Raw genomic sequence first — 15,846 nt, 5'->3', positions numbered from 1 at the left:
AATATGTAGAAGATAACAATCTCTTAACATATTCAAATATCAACCCTGACCATCTTCTTGCCATCTACCTTGTTACATTGCACATTTTGATTCAGTTTTTAAATGCTAACCCAAGAGCCAAACTGTTCCACATGGTGAATGAATAATTTCAAACACTCATAACTCTCCATATGCAGCTTCCCCCAGACCAACCAGATGATGTTTCATAGTGCACCCAAGCATCCATCCCAGCAATCTTCTGCCATCCAACCTGCTGCCATAACCTACTTCAACCTTGCTTCCTACTTCTTACTCTAGTAGCTTTAATAAAATCAACATTACATGATCACTATTATAACTTGAATCCATAAAGTCACCATTGAAATGTCAAATGTTAAGGGTTCTTCAGAGTAAGAGGTTCTGCCACATTCTTTCCCAGGAGATCTTTAAATTGAAGTGTCTCCCATCTTGTATATTTCAGGAATTTATTTATGAAATATTACCAAATCTGTCTCTACAAAACTCTGAAGGAAATGATACACAAAACTAGTAAGCCCTGTCTTGGGGAAAGAAAAGGAAGAGGCTCATATTATGTGTACCTATTCTAAAAAAGAAAACCTAGCTATAGGGACAATATAAAGGCAGGACAGATACTAAAAACAGAAGGACAAAAGATGGGGAGGTAGGGAAAAACCATTGTTATCTCCCTCTGTGGCCAATTCTTTTTATAGTTGTACTGCCTCAAAGCAGTGGCATGGGCCTAGGGACACCTGGTCAACTTTAGTAGTGTGAGAAGTCTGTACCACATGCCAATATGACACAACTAGAAGAATTAAGATATCTCAAATAATTATTTTCAGCTTTAATTCAATATATTAACCAGATATTTGTTACCTCCTGCCAAGGCAGGCAAACAAAGTCGACCATTTCTCCCCTCTAGCCTGGTGTTTGTATCTGGTAAACTTACTGATAGAAGAATTTAACTTACACCCTAATTGGCTGGGCTGTGCAAAGGTAATGAATATCTCTGTTATCAGGCAACTTATAACATATGCTAAGGGCTTATCCCACAAATCCAGGCTACATAACTTACTCTGACCCTTTGTGGCTCTAAAATAAAGTTAAAGGGCTAAAAGAGAACAATAATGCTCATTAGTCTTTAAAACCAGTTATGTCTCCTATATGTTTGGTTTCCCCAAAGCAGGGTCCAAAGAAAAATATCTTAGTGAGTATTAATGTTTGGACAAAACCCTAAAATACTGTGTTCAGTTCTGGGCACCACTAAACCAGAGAACAGCTAAAGGAATGTAACTTCAAATTCACACCAAATAAGGATCAGCTCCAAGGAAAGAAGATTATTTGGTCTATAAAAGAGAAGGCCCATAGTTCACTTGATAGACATATTTCAATACTTTAAAGTCTTCTCTGTGGAATTTGGATTAGACTTTGTGTCATTGGATTATAGGTAAGATGTTATAGAATTAAGATTTAGACTAGTTAAGGAAAAGAATTACTAAGCAATTCCAAAGTGGAATGGGCTTCCATACAATGGGCTCCTTCTCACTGGACATTTTCATGTAAAGGTTGGATAACTACAATGGATGAGTTGCAGAAAGGACTCATTTTTAGCCATAAGTTGGATCAAGGTTGGTGCTGAGGTCTCTTCCAAGTTAAAAATTCAGTGATTCTACAAAATAGATCTTATCTTAACCTTGTGATCTCTCTTTCAATCTCTCTGTCTCTGTCTATCTCATTACATTTTACCCCGTAGAATCTAATTGGTTGGTAGGAAGGCAATATGTATTTATCTCACTTTTTTTAAGCTATTGGGTACTGTGACATGGGCCTAGGCTACTTACTATGTCTGTTGCTTTAGAAAAGAAACATCTCAGTCTGGAGGGTGGGGTGAAATTGAGGGAGATTAACATATAGGGATAAACAAAATGCAAGAGAAGGGATCAAATGAATAAGTCAATGAAATCATTCTTCCCCATTTAAAGCAAATATCAAGCTGCTAAGCCCCAATACTTTAACCTAGTGAGAACACTTCTCTCTTGAATCAATCATAAGCTATAGACTAAGTGTAAAAACAAGTTGATCAGTTGGAGTGACATTACAAAGAAAATTGTCTTTGGATTGGCTAATGAAACTTGGTCACACCCTGTGGTTTGTCTATAAAATAAAGTCACTTTCAGATAAGATTTTGAGCAGCTTATTGTTGAAATAAAGGAATGGGGATATAAACAGATGAGCCAGAATGAATAGACAGACCAGGAGTGACCAACAAAAGGAGAAGGAGTAAGTAGGACTGAGTCATAGCAGAGAAAAATGAGATTGAAGAGGACTATTGGCCCCACAGGCACCCTGGAGCAAGAGACTCAGGCTGATGCCACCTCAAAACCTGAGAAAGTTTTTAGAAATTGTCTCTTCTCTCAACTTCAACTTTCAGTTTCTGTCTATTAACAGATATTCTATTATATTGGGCTACTTCTTTAACCAGATATTTGTGATAACCTGTATTTTGCCTCAAGTATATGAATCATATTTGGTTAACAAGATATAAATAAAAATAAAAATTAAGGCAAAGAGCCAAACCTCTGCCTAAATGTTAGGAATTTTCCTAACTGGGGGTTCAGCATGATTGTGATGATATTTCAAACTTTTCATTTAACACATACTCCATAAATGACCAGAGGAGAGAATCATGTGAACCTGAGAAGTCATTTTATTACTCGTTGGCGTCAAATAAGTCAATTATAATAACACAAGCATTAGATCAGTTTTACATAGCGAGCAATTTCCAAGTAAAAAGTGTTGTCCCAAGTGCCTTGCCATTTTACACTGACCAAAAAAGAGAAAACCAGTGAAAGTCCATGGCTGACAGCCTCCACGAAAAACATAGAACTTTCCTTCTGAGATTATGATGTGCTAATGAGCCTATAAGGGTGAGAGAGATGCACAAGAGGGTAAGAGAGCCATGAAGACTTTTGCACTTTTTTTTTTGTTTTTGTTTTTTTAGTGAGGCAATTGGGGTTAAGTGACTTGCCCAGGGTCACACAGCTAGTAAAGTGTTAAGTGTCTGAGGCCGGATTTGAACTCAGGTACTCCTGACTCCAGGACCGGTGCTCTATCCACTGCGCCACCTAGCTGCCCCTTTTGCATATTTTTTTTATGTGGTAAAGAAATTACTTCTACACTCCAAGCTCCAAGCCATTCCAAGACCAACGTTTTCCAGGCAGAAAACTGGGTCTAGTTATCACTATTCATCTAGTCAACAAATATTTATCAAGTGCTTACTACATGTAAGACATTGGGGATACAGGAATAGATGCAACATACCCTGTTCAAAGTACTGAGAATATGATACTCTATGGATAGGAAATGTGCACAAAGAGTTATGATATAAGAGACAGTGAAAATATAAAGGAAAAAATGTCCAGAGAAAATATTAAAATTTGAGGGAGAGGGGGCAGCTATATTTAAGTGAGGGAGAGCTGGGCAAGGTCACCAACCTCACTCTCTCCTCCAGAGCCATCCTGGTTCAGTGTCAAGATATGCATGAGGACAGATAGAGATGGTGCCAGATGTTTTAAGGCAATTGGGGTTAAGTGATTTGCTGAGGGTCACACAGCTAGTAAGTGTCTGAGGTGAGATTTGAACTCTGGTCCATCCCAACTTCAGGGTCAGTACCCTATCTACTCCACTACCTAGCTGCCCCATCCAGGGGTGAGAATTATCATAGGATGTGTCCTAGGTTAACAAACGTCAAATGCTGACCCCTTCTCAGTGTTTCTCTTCTCTCTCCCTTCTCTTCCTTTCAAACTGCATGCACTCAAACACACACACACACACACACACACACAGAGCTAGTAATATTTTTGGAGACTGATTTGCAAGGTTGTGGGTCCTAACAATGACTAATGCACTTTATGCAAGATCTACAGCTTATGGAGATAATGCTCTTCTCCATTTGGCAGCAAAGAGAGGTTCCCTGGCAGCATCTGGCTTGGGAACTGAAGAAAGGAGAAGAGAGATTGGAATTTTAAATAGGAAAGAATTAAAAATATCCTGAAAATGGATGCTTCCAGATGCTGCAATTTCTACAGATTCTGCAGATTCTGCATTACATCTCAAAGCAGGCCATTTCTCTTTCTCCCTCCACCTGACTGACTCAATAACATTTTCATTTCCATCAATGATTAAGGAAACTTTGAAATGCATCTCCAAACTACTTGAGAGGTTTTTTTTTCCTCTTTCCTAGAAGTGAAGTTCTAAGTTGCTGATCACATTTCCTCTAGTATTCATTCAAACGGTATTTTTTCAATATGTACTAAGTGCAAGGTACTGTGTGATGAACAAAGATGAATAAAACACAGTCCCTGCCTTCAAGGAGTTTATAATATTATGGAGGGACCTAACATACCCAGAGCACTGATTATTATTAAGTAGAATGTGATAACCAACCTAAGAGAGCAATTATCAAAATACTATAGGAATTCATCCAAGGGAATGATCTTTGCTGCTGGGGTGATCTGCAAAGTTTCAGCTTTTGAGCTAGGTGGCTAAGATTTTCATGAGCTAAAATCAGGAGAGGCAGATTAATGTGTTCTAAATAGGGTTAATGGCAGGAACAAAGGTAAATGAATAAAGGGACAAGAATGGAGGTGGGCCAGAGTTCCAGCAATAGCATCAGAGACATAGGAGACAAGTATTAAAAAGTAGAATGTGGGTGGCACCTGGGGATCCAGCAATTTTACATAATTTCCAGTGTCCACTCACGTTATCCTCCTTCACGCAGGTCTGTACTGTGCAGGTGTGAATTCTGTACTGTTCCATGGCACCATTTTCTTAGTTATTCTTGCTCCTAATTATCCATGTTCTAAGGCCCAACATCACTGCCAGTCCTCTATATTTTGACTTCTGGACTTGTTCATGTACTCGGTATTAGAATCTTCCTTCCCAACTTGATGTCACAACAAGTACAATGGAAGATTGCTTGATCACTATAGTGTAAGAAGATCTGGATTCAAATCTTGATTCTGCCATTTGCTACCTGTAAGACATTGGACAAGTCATGTCATCTCTCTGGCTTCTTCTACAACATGAATGAATTGGAAGCTACAGCATGGAAAGTCTTTTCCAACTATGTACATTTATGATGTTTATTCTGTCCCGGCTTTGGCTCTCCTCTGATTCCCTCCTTCACAAGATGATTCAGCCTTCCTCTGGTATTTACAACATGAATATGAGAAGTTTATTCTGTGGGCTGAAGGCTAACTTAAAAAATTCAAGACTCTGTAGTCAGTCAATTGAATAACAAGCATTCATTAAGTGAATACTGTGTGTGAGGCATTATGCTAAATGTTAAGGATACACAAAAAGGCAAAACCAGTCCCTGCCCTCAAGGAACATACATTATAATGGAAAGAGAGAAACTAGAAAATAACTAGGTACATATAAAATGGCAGTGAAAGGTAATAAGACAGTAGAGGGTAATCTGAGAGAGGAAGGGAGTAGAAGCTTGGGGAACCAGGAAATGCTAAATGTAAAAAGTAAAATTTGAGCTAAATCTTGAAGGAAACCAGGGAGACTAAGAGGCCACCATAAGATACTCCAAGAATGGGGAAAAACAACCAGTACAAAGCCATAGAAACAAGAGATGGAGGGTTGTGTGAAAGGAACAGCAAGGAGGCTAGAGTAGCCAGTGATGGTGTACACAAGGGGAAGTTAAATGTAAGAAGACTGAATTGTCAAAAGATTCCAGCTTGCTAATGGCATTAAATGTCAAACAAAAAGATTTTATATTTGACCTTTGAGGTAGAGGACTATTGTAATTTATTGAATAGAAAAGTGACACGATAGGAAACATGTTGGGAAGGTCACTTTGGCTACTGTGTGGAAGATGGATTGGAATGGAGAAAGGAATGATTCTGAGAGACCAGTTAGAAGGGTATTTGATAGTCTCAGTGTGAGGTGATCTGGGGGTCTGAACAAAAGTGGTTGGGTAGAGAAAAGGAGATGCATAAGAGAGAGATCTTTTGAAGGTAGATTTGACAAAATTTTGGATATGTGGGGTGAGTTGGAATGAGGAATTGAGAATGATACTAAGGCTGATATCCTAGGTGACTGGGAGGATGGTGGAATCCTCAATAATAGCAGGAAAATTGCAAATAAGGGAGGGTTTTGAGGGAAAGATAATGAGTTCTGTTTTGAACAAGTTTCATTTGAGATGCCTACAGGGAATCTAGTCAGAGTTGTTCAAAAGGCTGTTGGTCATGCAAAGCTAAAGCTCAGGAGAGAGGCTGGATAAATAGATTTGGAAATGATCTAAATAGAAATTATATTTGAGCCCATAAGATCCAGTGAGATCACAAAGTGAGAAAGTAGAGAGGTAAAACAGAAGAGGACCCAGGCAAGAGCCTTGGGAACTCTCTGGTTAGCAGGCATGACCTGGACAATACTATGATGCATGAGGGTTCAGCCTCTGGTAGTATTTGGGAATTCTATGGACAGGACACCAATGACAGTGACAGTGGCTGCACAAAAGACTCCAGACATGGTCACTTTCTATAATTTCAGGTGACCCTGATAAGTTGGATGACTTTTCTGAATCAGATGTTGCTATATATGACCTTAAAACTCTATAACATTTTTTGTTGGAGAAGTTGTGGAAAAATTGAAACACTAATGCATTGTTGGTGGAGCTGTGAACTGACTCAACCATTCTGGAGAGCAGTTTGGAACTATGCCCAAAGGGCTATAAAGCTATACATACCCTTTGATCCAGCAATACCACTATTAGGTCTTTTCCCCAGGGAAATCATGGAAAAGGGAAAGGGACCCACATGTACAAAAATATTTATAGCTTCTCTTTTTGTGGTAGCAAGAAATTGGAAATTGAGGGGTTGCCCATCAATTGGGGAATGGCTGAACAAGTTGTAGTATATGAATGTAATGGAATACTATTGTGCTGTAAGAAATGATGAGCAGGCAGATTTCAGAGAAACCTGGAAGGACTTTCATGAACTGATGATGATTGAGATAATCAGAACCAGGAGATCATTGTACACAGTATCAACAAAATTATGTGTTGATCAACTATGATGGACTTGATTCTTCTCAGCAGTACAACGGTCCAGGATAGTTCCAGGGGACTCATGATGGAAAATGCTCTCCAAATCCAGAAAAAAAAGAACTGTGGAATCTAGATGCAGATCGAACCATACTATTTCTATTGTTTTTTGTTGTTGTTGTTTTTCTATTTTGAGGTTTTTCCTTTTTGCTCTGATTCTTCTCTCATAGTGTCACTAATGCAGAAATATTTTTAATGTGATTATACATACATAACCTGTATCATATTGCTTGCTGTCTTGGGGAGGGAGGGAGAAAAATTGAAACTAGAAATCTTATAAAAACAAATGTTGAAAACTATCTCTAGATGTAACTGGAAAATAATAAAATATTTATATGGAAAAACAAAAAAACCTCTATAACATTTTTGGTTATATCCTGTCAAAGTGGGATTCCTAACATCTAGCATTAGAAGAAGGGCCATGAAATGTGGTTAGGCCTTTTTAAATTATAGACATTCTTCTACTGGCCAGTGTCACAAAATTCACAGGGGAACTACAGAACAACTTCTGAGACCAGTTGCATCAAGAAGCGTCTAATAGATGTATCGGCCAGCTCTAAAGGTCTAGGTTGGTGAATTCACTAATATTGTACATTCAGAGTGGTAAACCAGGATCTTAAATACAAGAAAATCTCTTTAGTAGAATAATTCTGAGAGTTTTAATCAATCTTGGAAAATTTTTCAGAGATCAGGGGGTGTTTCCTGTTCGTCTTTACGTAGAGAGATAACTCCACTTACACCCAATGGGAGCCCAGGTTGATTCGTTCATGAGCCCCAAGTACAGAGAACCAGATGCCTGCAAGACAAGCAAAGTAGTGCCTAGCTCCAATTGGTTCTTGCAAAACAAGGAGGAGAATAATAAGGGGCTTTGCAGCTACTATGGGAAGCTAAGATAGCATCAGGAAAGCTTCTTCATAAAAGGCTCAATAGATTCCACAGAGCCAACCACACACCCAATCTATCTCCTTAGCCATAAAATGGTAAACCAGACACCTATTCTTGCCAGTTTAACTAATGTTCCACATTCATTGTAATATCTATTCTTTCTGGTCAGCCTAACATTATTCAACCATTGGTGCTCTGCATGCTTTTTCTTATGGGCATAGCATGTGGGACAGTGCTCCCATCTAGGTCTTCACAAAAGCTACTTCAGCTTTAAGGCACTCTACAGGTCAGCACCCACTTAAAAGCAGAGCACACAAACCCCTACCAAAGTGTTTCTTTTGACAGACAGACAAGTGACATATTATTTCAAAACAGAAGACATTTAATCAAATAACATAGCAAGTAAAGTGACAGTTATTTTAAAAAGAAAAAAAAACCTATTCATATAAAGGGTATAATCAGTCACAAGTTACCATTTCACCAGTGGGGGAAATCACACATGTAGAGAGCATGTGTGATCAGGGAATATGCACTGGGGACACATATTGAAAGAGAGCATTTCCAGAAGGTATTGGAGATATAAAGACAAAAATGAAACCATCCTTGCCTTTGGTGAACTTGCATTTTTGTGGAGAAAACATTATGTACAAATGTAAGAAGGCACAAAGTGTGTATAAAATAAATCATAGGTCATTTCAGGGGAGAAGCTAGGATCAGGAAAGATCTAACATATGAAAATCTAAGAGACAAAGGTGAGGAGAGAGTGGATTCCAGGTATAGGAGACAGAAATATAAAGGCACTGAAATAAGAGATGGAATATTGTGTGTGACCAAGAAGATACTGACTATAGGAAGCATGAAATGGAAAAAATGTATAATAATCCTGGAAAGGTAGGTTAGGGCCACAAAATCACAGTAACCCATAAAAATCATTACACTTGTTTTTCCTATCTAGATGGCACAATTCCTGCTCCAACTTCCCATCCCACCCACACCCATATTTTAATTCATTCATTTTTACCTTAGATATTTAACTTTAGATATTTAACCTTATGATGCTTTAAGGTCTTGATCTGCCCTTGAAGTGAAGAATACTTGGAGGTGCTAGGTTGTCAATTCTCCCTCTCATCAGACCTATACTGTATGAATAATTCATTTTAATACGAGAGTAAAAGAAATCCACTGTTTCTGGCCCAAAGAAAGTAAAATGTCAGTTCAGAATGGTTAAGCTTGGCACTCTCTGAACTATATACACTAGCCTTTTACCTGTGTGGATTCATTGACTTAGAGAATCTTTTTTTTTAATGTTATTTATTTTTTGGGAGATAGTCCAAGCTCCTTATTTTATATATTAGTACACAATTGTAGGGGGACAAAGGTGAAGGTCAGATGACTAATGAGTGAAAGAACTAGCACTAGATACTATGTTTCCTGTCTCATAAGTTATGGCTTTTTCCATTACAACATTCACTGTCTCCATTTTGGACTCACAGGGAGGTTTGAATTTCCTTTTGGAGGTCTGAACGTGAAATAAATAGTAAAGAATAGTGATAGTATCTTGAATTTGTCTCATGCAGGTCTTGCAAAGAATCTCTTGCTCACTCACCAAGATTGGGAAATGATTAATGCTAGGAAAGTTGAATAGAAATCATAATCCTTCACTGGACTACCTGAGGATTTTTTGTGTTTGAGACAGAAAGAAAATAAATGAGTGGGAGAGTGAACTGCAAAACTAGGAGGTTGGAGTCTTCCCATAGCTTTCTTTTAAAACTTTCCCTAAGGGGCAGCTAGGTGGCACAGTGGATAGAGCACCGGCCCTGGAGTCAGGAGTTACCTGAGTTCAAATCCAGCCTCAGACACTTAACACTAGCTGTGTGACCCTGGGCAAGTCACTTAACCCCAATTGCCTCACTAAAAAAAAAACAAAAACAAAACCAAAAAACTTTCCCTAGGCATCTGGTACATATAGCTCTTCACATATCATCACTGAATCCTATAGAAATAGGTGGAAGATGATTTTTTTTTTTTGTATCCCTCAGGGTTATAGAGGAGAAATAGTTTGTTTAAAGAGGTACCTTCTGGGTGATTAGCTAGGTAATCTCATCAATCAACAAGCATATGTTAAGTACCTACTATATGCTAAGTACTATGCTAAGCATTGGATAAATAATGACAAAAATGAAACTGTCCCTGTCCTTGAGGGATTTACATTCTGTAAGTAAAGATAACATATGCATTTGTACACATGTAAGTATATTTATTATAAAATAAGCACAAGGTAGTTTTGGAACATAAGGCACTAATAGCTTGGAGCATCAGAAAGTGATTTGTGTAGAAGGTGACATTTGCAATGAGCTTTGAGAGACTAGGCATTTCCAAAATGGTCAAGTGGGCATCCATTCTAGGGATGGGGGAAGTCTATCCAAAGGCATGGAGACAGGAAGTAGAATGCTGCACATAACAGCAAAAAAGACCAATTTGGCTGAATAGTACAGTGTGCGAAGAGCTCTCTCTCTCTCTCTCTCTCTCTCTCTCTCTCTATATATATATATATATATATACACACATACATATATATATATACATACATACATATATATATAATATAAATTTATTATTTATTTGCAGCAAGCAGCTTTATTCTTTATTTTTTTTTGCAGGGCAATGAGGGTTAAATTACTTGCCCAAGGTCACACAGCTAGTAAGTGTGTCAAGTGTCCGAGGTCACATTTGAACTCAGGTCCTCCTGAATCCAGGGCTGGTGCTTTATCCACTGCGCCACCTACCTGCCCCCAGCTTTATTCTTTATTGTGGGCTCCGTTGGCCTTCTCCTGGGGCTGCTCCTCCTAGCAGTGCTTCAGGCTCAGCCTCTGGAACAGGTATTCTCTTAGCCGGGCCGGGTCCGCCTGCACATGGCGCAGGGTGGTCAGGTGGTCGCCCAGGAGCTTCAGCAGCCTCACCTCCTCGCCCAGGTAGTGGCTCTCCAGGAAGTCGCAGAGGTGCGGATCCCCTTGGCTGTAGCCCAGGGCATGCAGCTTCAGGAGGTCCTGGTTCAGGTCCTTCTCCAGGCTCAGGGCAGCCTCCATGGCATCCAAGCTGCGGCCCCCTCGTCTTGGGCAGGTTTCTGCACAGCCTGGAGGAGGACTCGGCCCCCACATTGGTTCTGGAGCCGCATAAGGCGCTCGGTGTCCTCGCCAGGTCACGGAAAAAATGAGACACCCTCGGCGGAGTGACATTGTCCCGGTCGAAATAGAAACCCAGGGACAGGTAGGAATAGGAGGCCTGCAGGTAGAGGTTGGCCAGGCAGTTGACCTTGGCCTCATCCTAGGAGGAGAAGTTTTGGCGGATCTGGGAGGTGGAACTCATGGCACCTACGGCAACAGGAGGAGGCCACTGGTCCTGAAGCTGTATGGTCTCGGAGGCCAGGGGCAGATAGTCCTAGAGGCGGATGGTCTCGAAATCGGAGATCGGGTGGTCCCAGGGGCTGATGAGCTACAGAAGGACGAAGATCTAGCGTGAGTGCAGCTGGGGGATCTCCGGGTCTGTTCTGTCCAAAACCTGTTGAAGCAAGAACCAGAGCCGGGAGACAAGGTCTCAAGAGCAATAATTTATGATAATTCTGGAAAGGTAGGTTGGAAAAAAAAGATTATGAAGGATTTTATTTATTTTGATGATTATTATGATTATTATTATTTTGGCGGGGAAATAAGGGCTAAGTGACTTGTCTAGGGTCACACAGCTAGTAAGTGTCAAGTGTCTGAGACGGGATTTGAACTTAGGTCCTCCTGAATCCAGGGCCCGTACTTTGTCCCCTGCACCACCTAGCTGCCCCATGAAGGATTGTAAAAGCCAAAGACATTCTAGGAAGTTACTGGAGTTCACTGAGTAATGAAACTTTTCCTTTGGGAATGTCATAACCTCTCTGAGCTTCAATTTCCTAATCTGCAAAACAAGGATAATATTCTTGTAGCATCTCACAGGGCTGTTATATGGATTATGTGAGATAACATCTGTAAAGAACTTTTCAAATCTAAAGGCACTATGTAAGCATATGTGATGATGATTGATGAGAATGGTGATTATGATGCTATTGCTGTTAATGTGTCATCTATTTCAATGAAAGTACAGCTAGAAATGGTCTGGGTCAATCAAGCCATTATCCTATTGTTAGGGATATAGAGCAGACCGATGATTTCATTGCTATAGGGAATTCCTGGATGATGGAATCTTTCTACAAACTTACAGCCTCAGAAAGTTGTTAGGCATGGAAAATTAAGCCAGTCATACAGCCAATCAACAAGGGTTTAGTAAGCACATATTATTCACTGTGGATGCAAAGAAATGCCAAAACATGGTCCCTGGCCTCAAGGAACTCACATTCTAATGGAATAAGACAATTCACCGATAACTCTCTCTCTCTCTCTCTCTCTCTCTCTCTCTATATATATATATATATATATATATATACACACACACACACACATACATAAACATATGTATATATGTGTTATAATATATATTATATTATATTTATATAAACATAAATGCATACATTGTAATTGGAAAGTAAACTCAGAAGGAAAAAACTAGCTATGGTGCCTGGCAAAGTCTACTACAGAAATGCAGATTTAAGCTGAGTCTCAAAGGGAGTTAGCAAGAAGAGGTAAAGATGAAGAACATACTTGGAAGGAAGGACAGTCAGTGTGAAGGTACAGAGACAAGAAATAGAGTGTTATGTGGAGGAACAAGTAGTCCAAGATAATAAAAATCAGAAAATGTGAGAAAAAGAAGTAAGGAGTAAGAACACTGGAAAAGTATAAAAGGGCTAATTTTTGAAGGGCTTTAAATGTCCTGAATAACACTTTTATTTGATCTTGTTGATAGTAAAAAGCCACTGGAGTCTAGTGAGTCAGGAAGCAGGTAACATGGTCAGATGTGTTTTAAGTAAAAGACTTGGGCAGTTGAGTGACAGATAGATTGGAATAGGGTGAGACAAATGGAGAGATTAACCAAAAAGTTATTATAATAATCCAGTGTGAGGTGCTGAAGAAACTTGGCAAGAGATTGTCAAGAGAGGTGCAGTGAGTAAAGAGAAGAGAAAGAATGACACCAATAGTGTGAGATTGAGTGATGAGGAGGCCACAAGATGAGGTCAATTTTGGATATGTTGAGTTTGAGATGTCTGAGATATCCAATTCAAGATGCATAAAAGGAAGTTAGTCATGTGGGACTAAATCTTAGGAAAGAGATTAAGCTAGATACAGACATGTGAATAATCTGCCAAAAGGTTATAATTGAACCTATGGGACTGATGAGATAACTAATTGAGATAGTATAAAGGAAGAAGAAAATAGGGCCTTGAAGACAACCATGGTTGGTGGTTATCACCTGGATGAAGGTTAAGAAAAAGCAACTTAAAAAGAGTAGTCAGACAGGTAGGATGTGAAGCAAGAGACAACAATGCCATAAAAATCTAAGGAGGAAGAGTCTCCAAAATGGATATCCAGAATAAGATCGGCAATGGTAAAGGCTGAAGAAAGATCAAGAATTATAACAGCTGAGAAGAAACCAATAGATTTAGCAATAAAGATATTAATAACTTTGAATTGAGTACTTTTACTTGAAGGTTGAGGTTAGAAGCCAGACTGCAAAGTTTTTAGAAGGAGAAGCGGAGGTACCTAGTAAAGATGTCTTTATCAAAGAGGTTTAGGTAAGGAGGGGAGAAGAGTCATAGATAAGAGCTAGTGGGGGTAGTCAAGTGAGGTTGGGTAGTTTTAGGTTTGGGGAGATACAGGTTTGTTTGTAGAAAGTAGGGATGGAGCTAGTAGAGAGAAAGACAGGTCTCAGAGATGAAACTTGAACTTAGGTCATCCTTGTTTTGAAGCATACTCACTGATACGCTGCTTCTCATATCCTGCCTGGAGTGAGGAAGACTCATCTGGCCTCAGACACCTACTAGCTATGACCCTGGGCAAGTCACTTTACTCTGTTTTCCTCAATTTCCTCATCTGTCGAATGAACTGGAGAAGGAAATGGCAAACCACTCCAGTATCTTTTCCAAGAAAACCCCTAATTGTTACAGAGAGCTGGAAAAGGAACAGAGAAACAAACAAATGGATGCATAAATAAATAAACATTGAAAGGAATAAATAACAACAAAAATTAAATCACTACTAGTATTATTAGTTATATTACCTTTCGTACAGAGTTGTTGAGGGAATCAAATGAGAATATTTACAAAGTACTTTGCAAATTGCAAAGTCCTATTGGGTTGTCAGCTATCCTTATTTTGAAAAGTACCAAGCAAGTATTTGGCCAAGAAATAGAATGAAGACTAGGTCTTCTGGCTTGGGTTCTTCCCACTTCTAAACCACCTAATTAACTGTTGCTAAAGAAGATATCCATAGCTTTCCCTTGCCCCTTTGAACCAAAGAGGGCATACTGACATTGTTGACAAAGAAACAACAGGCCATAAGGAATAGTTTTTAAACTCATGCCCTCATCCCAATGTACAACCCAACTCTTGGCATTGTTGACAGTTTTGGATGTGGGTTAAATGCATCAAGGGGAAGTCAATGCTACACCTTAAAAATTAATTGTTCAACTACCAGGTCATTTCAGAGTAATGCACCATGAAATTATGTTATTCTCCAGAAGAATTTCCATAAAGTTTAACATGCCATGACACATTCTTTTTTAGACTGGAGTTAGTTTAAAAAACAGTATGTAAAAAAGGGGATCTTGGGAGCAGAGGGGTAAACCTTGCTGTAGACATAGAAGCACTAATCATTTAGGTAGCAAAAGAGAGCCAAACTCTATGGTAAAGGTGATCCCATTACCAAAGCACATCCCATAACCCCACTAGCTGATAGCTGCAGATACAAACACTGAAGAAGTCATTAGTCTTGGTGCTACCTTACTGTTATTCACACTGGGATAATGAGATTATTGGAATATTTTTTTTCCTAATGAGAATGAGACGGAATACCTTGGTCTCTAAATGATTTAGTCACAGAGGGAACGCATTCGTCTTCTCTTGATTGCTGTCAAATGCTGGAAAATTGGAATATTATACTGATATTTATCATGATGGGCTATATTTTTTCTCCTTTCTTATTGTCAAATAAGATGAGGGAAATATTTGTTGGAGATGTAGACACTCATATAAGGTTTACAGAAAGGAAGAGAGGTGGAGAACTAGTACATGGTATTGAGGGCAAAAAATGAAATGAAAGTAATGTGGGAGATAACTTTTGGCAGCTATTTTTTACCCTTGAAGCTATCCCCTGATTTTCATTTCTGAAGGACTCCCTCCCTTTATAGCAAGTCAGCATTTGGAATTGATTGGACATTATTTAGATTTGGTAAGATAGGTTAACTTCAAGGGGAAATATGATATTACTGGATCTATAAAATGGGGGAAATAACACCTACATCACAGGTTTCTTGTAAGGAGCAAAAGATATAATATATATATATATATATATATATATATATATATATATATATATATATATATAGTGTTTTGCAAATTTTTAAGTACTATATCTTTTTATAATTAATAGTACCTAGTTAATTTGAACATTTTACAAAGAAATAATCTCATGGGAATGGAGACTTTCTTTTTTGCAGGTGGGAATAGGTTTTTGCCCTTAAGGCTTGAATATCTAGTCACTTCAACTTTTGTGTGGTGATATTTTCATCAAAATTGTTCTCTAAGCCATGTAGGAGCCCTTCATGGGCCCACCTCCTGTTCACTGACTAAAAGGGATTTTTACTCATAAAATAAACAATAAACATTTATTGAGTACCTACTATGTACCTAGAACAGAACTTAAGACTAGAAGGGA

General features: G+C 38.8%; 1 pseudogene; it reads right to left on the bottom strand.

The window, feature by feature from the left end:
- Positions 1-10,842: 10,842 nt before the first annotated feature.
- LOC122754672 lies at positions 10,843-11,362 on the bottom strand (annotated as a pseudogene).
- Positions 11,363-15,846: the final 4,484 nt, after the last annotated feature.

Source organism: Dromiciops gliroides, chromosome 4 (genome assembly GCF_019393635.1).
Source record: "Dromiciops gliroides isolate mDroGli1 chromosome 4, mDroGli1.pri, whole genome shotgun sequence".
Lineage (NCBI taxonomy): Eukaryota > Metazoa > Chordata > Mammalia > Microbiotheria > Microbiotheriidae > Dromiciops > Dromiciops gliroides.
The sequence above is the reverse complement of the archived record's forward strand: the minus strand, read 5'-3'. Positions and strand labels throughout refer to the sequence as shown.